The sequence below is a fragment of the Eulemur rufifrons genome, chromosome 29, assembly GCF_041146395.1.
Source record: "Eulemur rufifrons isolate Redbay chromosome 29, OSU_ERuf_1, whole genome shotgun sequence".
NCBI lineage: Eukaryota > Metazoa > Chordata > Mammalia > Primates > Lemuridae > Eulemur > Eulemur rufifrons.
The window spans coordinates 90,940,172-90,948,963 of NC_091011.1; positions in this window are offsets into that span (position 1 = coordinate 90,940,172).

An 8,792-nucleotide genomic window follows, 5' to 3' on the forward strand; every position below is an offset into this window, starting at 1 on the left:
TTGTTCGGGATTTAGAGTTACTTTGCTAAATTTGCAAAAGGCAGGATTCCTTGGGACATGGCTAAAACCCAAATCCAAGGACACACATCCTAAAAGAAATGAGTCCGAGAGGTGAGTCATATTGGATCCTAAGTATGTATCATTATTCTGCAAATAAGAAATCTGCCGCCGGTTGAGAGCACTAACTCAGCCATCAAAGAATTAGAATATACGAGAAGTCTTTTGTTACTAATAGACTATGCATTCCAAGAGTGATTTAGAGCCGTGAAGACATTTCAAGATTGATTTTTTTTTAAGATGACGAAAATATTCAAAACAAAAAAGCTGGTGGCCTGAACCATTTATTTCCACAAGATGGTGCTATAACTGCTGCCAAGTACAAACTCACATTTCCTTCAGGAACTAGAAATATGAAACATATTTCCTACTGGGGACCAAATCTGCACGTGCTCTGGTGAGTCTGTCAAAGAAACACACTGAGCAAGAATATCCTGGTGGAGGCTGATTTGGGCTTAAAGAGTGAAATTGTTCCAGGTAATAATACTTTCCACCGCCTCCACACATACCTGAGTTGATGTCTCAAGGCCTCATGCTCAGCCTTCAGCCCCCTCCTTTTCTAAGATGCTGATCTTGCACTGTCAGGTCTGTGTGTGGCACAGGCGGAACCTGGGTACTGAGGAGCGTCACACAGTGCCAACGACCATGGAGACGCAGCAACTTCCTCACCAGGGCAGCTCAAGACTCGCCCCTTTATAGAGCTTTTCCTTACCACTGTGGCCTGCAGTAATCATACCTTCCTTTGAATTTCTGTACCCCTCTTTGGGCTTACTAGAGGTTGCTTTAGAATACTCTTTTACCATTCCCATGTAAATGTTCCAAGTTCTTTTGGGACAGAGTCTGTGTTACAATTAACTGTGTATAACACACAGCAATGAGCATCCTATGTTGAATTTATGCACAGCAATGATACCATGAACACAGACAATCCAAAGTAAGTGCTCAGTAACCTTGGTTGGCAGCCTGAGTGACAGCGAGGATGCTAGTCCCAGTTGACCACTACCCACACCTAGGAATATGATCTTAGAAGTCATAACCTCTCTGGAGCTGTCTGATCATCTCTAAAAGGCTAGGACTGAACAGTTCTAACTCTATGTTGTTTTTTTAATGTCTTGCCACTCTGACTTTAACATCTTCAGTATCTCTTCTGTGGGAAAGCCATACAGGCAGGGACTTTTGTATCATAAGGGAAGCAGAAGGATGTTTCTGCTGAAGTGAATGGCATCTCCCTTTCTATTCACTTTTATTCTTGCCCCATTTTTCTCTGTTCCATGCTGTGCCTCGGTGCCTTCACAATCGAAATTGTAACACAGCTCTATAGTTGGCCCTCTGTATTTGTGGGTTGCACATCCATGGATTCAACCAACCATAGACTGAAAATATTGGGGAAAAATGGGTGGTTTGCATTTATATAGAACATATATAGACTTCTTGTCATTATTCCCTAAACAATACAGCATTACAACTTTTTACAAAGCATTTACATTGTATTAGGTATTAATAGGTAAGTAATCTAGAGGTGATTTTAAGTATACAGGAGGATTGTGTAGGTCATGTGCAAATACTATGCCATTGTATACAAGAGATATGAGCCTTCATGGATTTTGGTATCTGCAGGTGGTCCTGGAACCAATCCCACATGGATGCCAAGGGACGACTGTACGTGGTTGATCACTCCCTCTCTCTTTTGTTACTATGAGATCTCCACTCCCACAGAAGTAAGGGAAATGTCAGTAGAGGCCTAAGGGCAGAGAGGCCACAGGACACTCTGGGGCCACTACCAAGAATAGGGAGGAAACCTGCTGTGCAGCCATAGAAGTAAGTAGTGGCTGTGTTTTGGAAGAAGAGTGGAACAACATGGATCAAGGTGGAAGAAAGATACTCAGACCTAAGAATAATCACTGGGGACTTTGACAGTGGAATAGAAAACCTGCAGAAATAGACATCAACGACTTGAGATTAGGGATAAGACCAATGACTTACTATTGGCAAAAGGGAAAGACGGCGTTAGACCAGCAAGGGCTGAAGCAAGATTATTTCTGTGTTGAAAATAAACAGCCTGCTGTTAGCAGTTTTTGTCTTATGTCTATCAGAAGGAGAGATAATACACAAAAACCCAACTTATTCTTTCGATAATAATATTTTAGTCCAAAAAAGATATTAATAAGATACAAAAAGAAGTAAAGACATAATGCATGTTTTCAGTTCCTCCCAAAAACAGGAGAAAAAAAAAGATAAATGTATAAAAATGATAGCAAAAATATTTGTCTTGAAGCCCCCATCACAGGAATTCTTGGAGCCCTAACTCCTTCCTCCTACCAGTGTAACAGCTAGTGTAAACTTTTATGTATGCATCAGTATGCATTTGCATGTGTGTAATTCTCATCTTCTACCAAAAAGAATATGACTTGTCAACATATATACACACATACGTATACACACAAAGATGGTGTTAAATTAAAGGTAGATAAAAAAAGAAAATAAGGCAAAAGAATAAGAATAGAAAAATAAAAATAGAAGGTCACTACCTATACTTTACTTTCAATACATCTCTGAAAGGTAAGTTACAATTTTGCTATTGAATTCTATTCTCCAGTTCAGAGAGGAAATGTGAGCAGTATGAATGCTCCTCAGACTGGCCTTGCTTTCTCAGTTTCTTCTAGAACATCTGTTGATAAAATTCCATTAAGATGCAGAACCCTCTATCTTGAGAAAACAGAAGCACCACTATCAAGGATAAATGTCAGTTGAGATTCATAGTTTTCCACTCAAATATATTTCCCACCAATAATTACCTAATGTCCTAAAATTCACTTGGGTGTGGGGATTTCTACTGTCTCAGGGTTAGTTTGATGCCCACCTGGAGTTCTCTCTCAGAGGTTAAAGGGTAATCATTATCTCCCTTTATTGAATAATCTTAATTTGTGTATTCTAGGGATTCCTTTCTTTCTTATACAAAACCAAACCATGGCAGATTGCTTTGATATGCAAGGAGTAGCAGAACAAGTGAACCCCCAACCTTTGCAATGAATGACACCTGCCCTAAATACCATAGAAATTAGAGATGAAATTTTCCCTGGTCTCCTTTCTATCATTTCCCTGTTATCATTTTTAGGGCAAGGTTTATTGTTCACTCATCTGGGCTCCATAGTTGGAGCATTTCTTTTCAAAAGCCTTTAACTGGATTCAATGCCATTGTCTTAAAAAAAAAAAAAAAAAAAAAAAAAAAGAACATTTGACTTACTCTACAGCTACAACCAGCTATGGAAAGAACTAGTCACTCTCAGACATGCCCTACCAGACATTTTGGAGATGCTTAATTGAATAAGATTCAGAAGCATAAATGTTTTTTATGATATATGCAACCAAGTTAAAAATGTCTTCAGGTAGGAGCTATTCAAGAACTGTGAGCCCCTGGAGACCTAGGGAGAGGATTGGTGTTCCTGCTGCCCTTTTAGCATCACACAAAGACACCATCACTTTGGTGTTGATTAATAACTCACCAACAGGATAATCTATTCCTCCTCCAAACTCCCAAGGCACTTTGCACACACCAGTATCATAAAGTGCACTAGATTGCATTATTATTGTTTATCTGTGGCCTCCAGTAGACTGTGAGCTCCTTGACATCAAGATCAGTGGCCTGTTCATCTCTTAGAACCCAGCAGAGTAAGTCAAATGTTCTTTTTTTAAGATCATGGCATTTTTCTCTTTCTCCCTCCCTGACAAACACCCCCCACATACAAAAGCCAGGGAGAACATCAACTATTTTAAACTTTGCCAATCCGATTTTTTGAATGATAGTACATTTCAGAACTTGAATAAATGTTATTATACCATTTACTGACCTCAAGTCAGGCTTCTCTCTTCTTAAAGAAGTTCCGTGAACTCCAAGAATATATGGATTAAAAGATATTTTAACTGAAAGACTCCAAGTGACCTTTGCTCATGCTAACACAGTGCCTCTTAACCCAGCTCTAAGGGATGTGAAGAGACCCAGTCCGGAGGCACAGATCCATGGAGCAATTTATTTCCTCATTGCAACAGGCCCATCACTCATTGCCTCTGGCATCCCAGGGTGAGCCCTGGACAAAAGATTGTTTACATTTTCCTAACCTCAAAAATAATATCACACACACGTCCAGTGTTACGCTGCAGTAAATGATCGCATTGGATGTCTAAAGAAATCATTGAAAACTTGCTCTGCTTTTCCCCTTCTTGGCTTTACAATCCTGTTTCTAATTTCCTTCTATCCTCAGTCTATAAAACTTCATTCCCAGTGGCCTAGCACAAAGTCTCTCTTCCCCTATTTCCCTAATGTTCTTAAAGCAGACCCGGCAGTCCACTGCACATCTCGCCTCTCCACAAGCTGCCACACCATGAGTCCTAGGCTTTACTGTGCTTGAGAATGACCCACAAAGATTTGACACCATATCAAGGGGACACGATTGCAGGAGCACCACGAACTACAATTTCAGACCCCTGCACAATTAGTTGTTATATACATGATTAATCATTCACAAGTGAACACAATTTACAAGCATGCTTATGGCCAGAGTGGCCTCTTTAACTTCTGTAACTTCTTACACTCCCATCCTTTCCCTACACACAGGACTTGAGATATCTGAGAATGAGTGAATCTTAAAATATCTGAGCTAATATAAATAAGTATAAACATTCCTTTCATAAGCAAGACAGACCAGTTCCCCAGAGCCACCCCTTACCAGCACTGAGTAAAAAATAGGTGGTCCCCACCAAACCAGGCAAGCCAGACACAGATGATAACAGCTCTGGCCAACCTCCTCAGAAAGGCTCTTGAATGTGTCTGTTCAGTCTATCAGCTTCTAAATCTTGAAAGCAAAATATCCACATTGAGAAAGAAAGGGCCAAGCTGTGAAAAGCAAATCCAAGGCCAGCAGCAAAGTAGTCAGTCTTCCTTCTGCCAATGAAACAGCCGTGGGGACTGCCACTGCAAAAGCAAGAGCAAACTAGGGCTCCAGGACCCTGATGGCTTTGATGGGACACCATTGAGGAGCTGTCTCCAGGGTAAATACCCAGAGAGCACCCACCTCTAATAGCCAATTCTTAAAATCTGATTTTATTATTTCACCTTAAAAAAACCCAGAATCAGCATGGCACTAACACCCACCCCACTCTGACTTTTCCACTGCCACTACATTCATTCAGCATGTCATCTTTTCTCACGCACACAACTGGTACAACATCTATCTAATTGGCTCCCTCTCCTCTCCTCTGCCCACTCCAATCCATTCTCCTCTTTGCCCCCAGAGTGTAATTTTCTAACCTTCGAATCTGATCACATCATGACCTTGCTTAAAATCCTTCAGGGGAGGCCCATCTCTAGAAGGATCAAGTCCAAACTCAGTAACCCGCATGGCCTACAAGGCCTTTCATGATGCGGCTGCCTGACTACATTCCAGCTTCATTTTCTGCCATTTCTTCACAATGTCCCCTGTTAAGCCCACACTATTTGCATGTCCCTAAACAGAAGGTGCTCAGGCTTCCATTTTTGCATATGCCATTGCTGCTGTTGGTGTGCCTTTCCTCCGCCCTCCTCTATCTATACTAGTAACAGAGCACTTTTCTAAGACAAGTCAGCTCAAATATCACCTTATCCAGGCTTCCCTGATTCCCCAAGCAGTGACACCTCCTCACTCCTTTATGCTTCCATTGCACTATGTGTTGATCTCAACACAACACTTATCATGCTCCATCATTATTTGTTACTTGTTTCTCTCCTCAATCACACTGAGGGCTTCATGGGAGCAGAGATCTGGTCTTTGCATATCTAGTTTCTAAGAATGCATACTGAGTAAATGAAGAAAAGAAAAAAGTGAATGAGGCAATTAGTATCTATGCCTTGAATGGCACTAAATTTAGGCTAGGGCCAATGTGCAAAGGTTGAGAAAATAAATAAGGAGAAACCAAGGATGAGAAGAGAAAAATATGCTCATCACAATGAAACAGGATAGCTAAGAACCACAGTGGCCAACACAGCTGGATTTAAAGAGACGGATGGAGAGACCATGGATAGCCAAGTTAAAAAAAGAACTGAATTTAAAATCAGTTCAAAAGGTTCAAAGGTGGGTCATAGGACCAGCAAAAACAAGAGTCAGAAAGGCCTGAGCAGTACTCAAAAAACTAGCATTGGATCAGCTGACAGTCAGGGTTCACCAAGTAGAAAACCATGCAGCCCATAACAGGGGACAGTGGCACCATGACGACATCTGGTCAGGACAGTGATAGCCCCAGGGATAATGCTCATGAGTTCCTGCTTCAAAAAAGGTCACTGTAATTCCTTTAGTCCCCATACCTAGAACTACACAGGACAGTTCCCTGTCCCTCCCCAGTTTCATAACTATAATAGATCTCAAAAGCATTGTTTCCAATTAAAGTGGTCCCAAATTCCAGAACTTATTTTAATTCTTCCCCCGTTGAATACAGCTCTCATTTTAAAATAACTTTATTTTGAATCTGTTTACCCTTCCCGGTCCCTATCACCTTGTTATTGTAAAGCTATTCATTCAACATGCTTAACTGTAAGGTGCTGTTAGGAAAGGACACTAACCCATCCCGATCACCTGCACACATCAGGTACTTTACAATGGTGATTTCTATATATTACCTATTGAATCACCACACCAGCCCAGTGAGGTAGGTATTATTAAATATTATTATCCTCATTTAAGACATTAGGAAAATGAAGCATAGGAAGATTGAGATGAAGCATAAGAAGGTTAATATGCCTAAGATTTCACATGAAGTAAATGGTGATGTCAGGATTCAAATCTACTCCTATATGAATCTAAATCCCATTCTCTTCACACTATATCATTCCTTCTCCTCTCTAAACCTTTATGGAAGAAATACAAGCCCAAATAAAATGTCAAAATCTCAGGATGAAATGACAGGCCTGATTAGGAAGCCCAGTTACCAAGAGCAAGTATCAAGAAATGGAAAAGAAAAAAATAGAATAATGAGAATCATAGTCTGCAAAGTAAAGCAGAGAAGACCCGGGAGAGGTAGATGGATTCCCACACGCAAACATACCCTGCGGACAGGGACAAGCTTGACGGGAAGAGCAAACTCTAAATGATCACTTTTAACTTTCCTACATCTTCCTACTAGTTGAAAAGTCAGGTCAAGCCTTGTATGCTTAACTCTCTGGACAAGAGCACAGGTATCACCGAATTAAAAGTGGTGAATTCAAGAACCAAAATGCTGCCAGTTCAGAGATGGCTGAACAAGAGGAGGTCAGGGCTATGAGACCTGAGATGCAGAGAAAACAAAGAGATGGGACCTGTAATCAAGGAGAACCAACTGAAGCTGGAATAAAGCAGAAAGCATACCCAGGCTGGTGTAGGGGGCAGTTCTGGCACCTCTGACCACATTGCCCACTCCCAGGAGGCACTATGGAATATGCCAGAGATCAAAACTTCTGCCCCACAATCAGAAGTTCACTGGCTTTTCTTACCCATTAGAAATCAAGGGCCCTCTCATACCCTGGAATAAGTTCCCTCTCCCAGCCTAGAAATAGAGACAGCTCTAGTTTAAACTTTTGGACTCACTGCACTCCCTGCTTTTATCTCCCTGGTGGGCTGATGACACATGCTAGGCCTGCCCTAATATACTTGAATTTTAGTCTTGGTTTCTCCTACTGTTTCCTATACATTCTGTGGCAGCTTAGAGTAGCCTGAAGGCTGCTGAACTGTTAGGGCTTAACCCCTCAGAGTAACATGGCAGAAGTAGCACATTCTTTGAACATAAAGCAGTTCAGGACTCTATCAGAGAAAAGTCTATTCCAACTTAATTACATTCTATTCTACAGTCACCTTCAAAACACTGGTGAACATGTTCAGCCAAGATCAGTGCCACAGCCGATGGACACGGTAATCTGGAAACGGCCTAAATAAGCTGTTTGGACTTATAGACCATGGCATTCCTAAGAGCAAAATAGCCAGAGAGCCCATTAAGATTCTACTTGATTTATATCACCATGGAAACCCCTGGAGTAATGAATGGCTTTGTGGGGGTGGTCTGACTAAACCAAACATATCAAAACTCTCTGTCCCCTAGGTAAGGGGTTCTTTCTCTTTGTGTGTGTGTGTGCACACACACCCTAGAGAGAAACTTTTGGCATTCTTCAAAGTCATTGGAGGGGCACAGAGATAAACCCATTCAAGCTTGGCCTCTCAGACTAACAGAACACCATGTTTTCCTGAAAGAAGCAGAAAAAAACAAAAACAAAAACACAGGCATGAGAAAACACACAGACTGGAGACATAAGCTTAGAGACCTCAATACAAAGATAAACTCACAAACACATGGAAGCTCTGCCACCCTGAGATGTCTAATCATTCTAAAATGAACTCAGGGGCACAGGTGCTACCTAGAGACAGGACATGGACCTGTTGTTTCAGAGAAGCACATTTCTAGGCCCTGGGAGAGGGAGAGCAGAGGGGAGGAGAGGGCAGGAGACACCCGCTATCACATAGGGAGAGGCAAGTAGACATCCAGGAAGAAAAATTAACAAAGGGCCTGTAGATAAGGGACATGCACAGATAAACACAGAATCTCAGATATCCAGGGACACAGGCAGGCCGGAAGAAACGGGAGGCAGAAGACGGCCCCGTCCGGAGTCAGGCTCAGGTGAAGACCCGAAGAAAGAGACAGGAGAAGACCCAGGGGATTCTGGAGGCACCCAAGCACGCCGG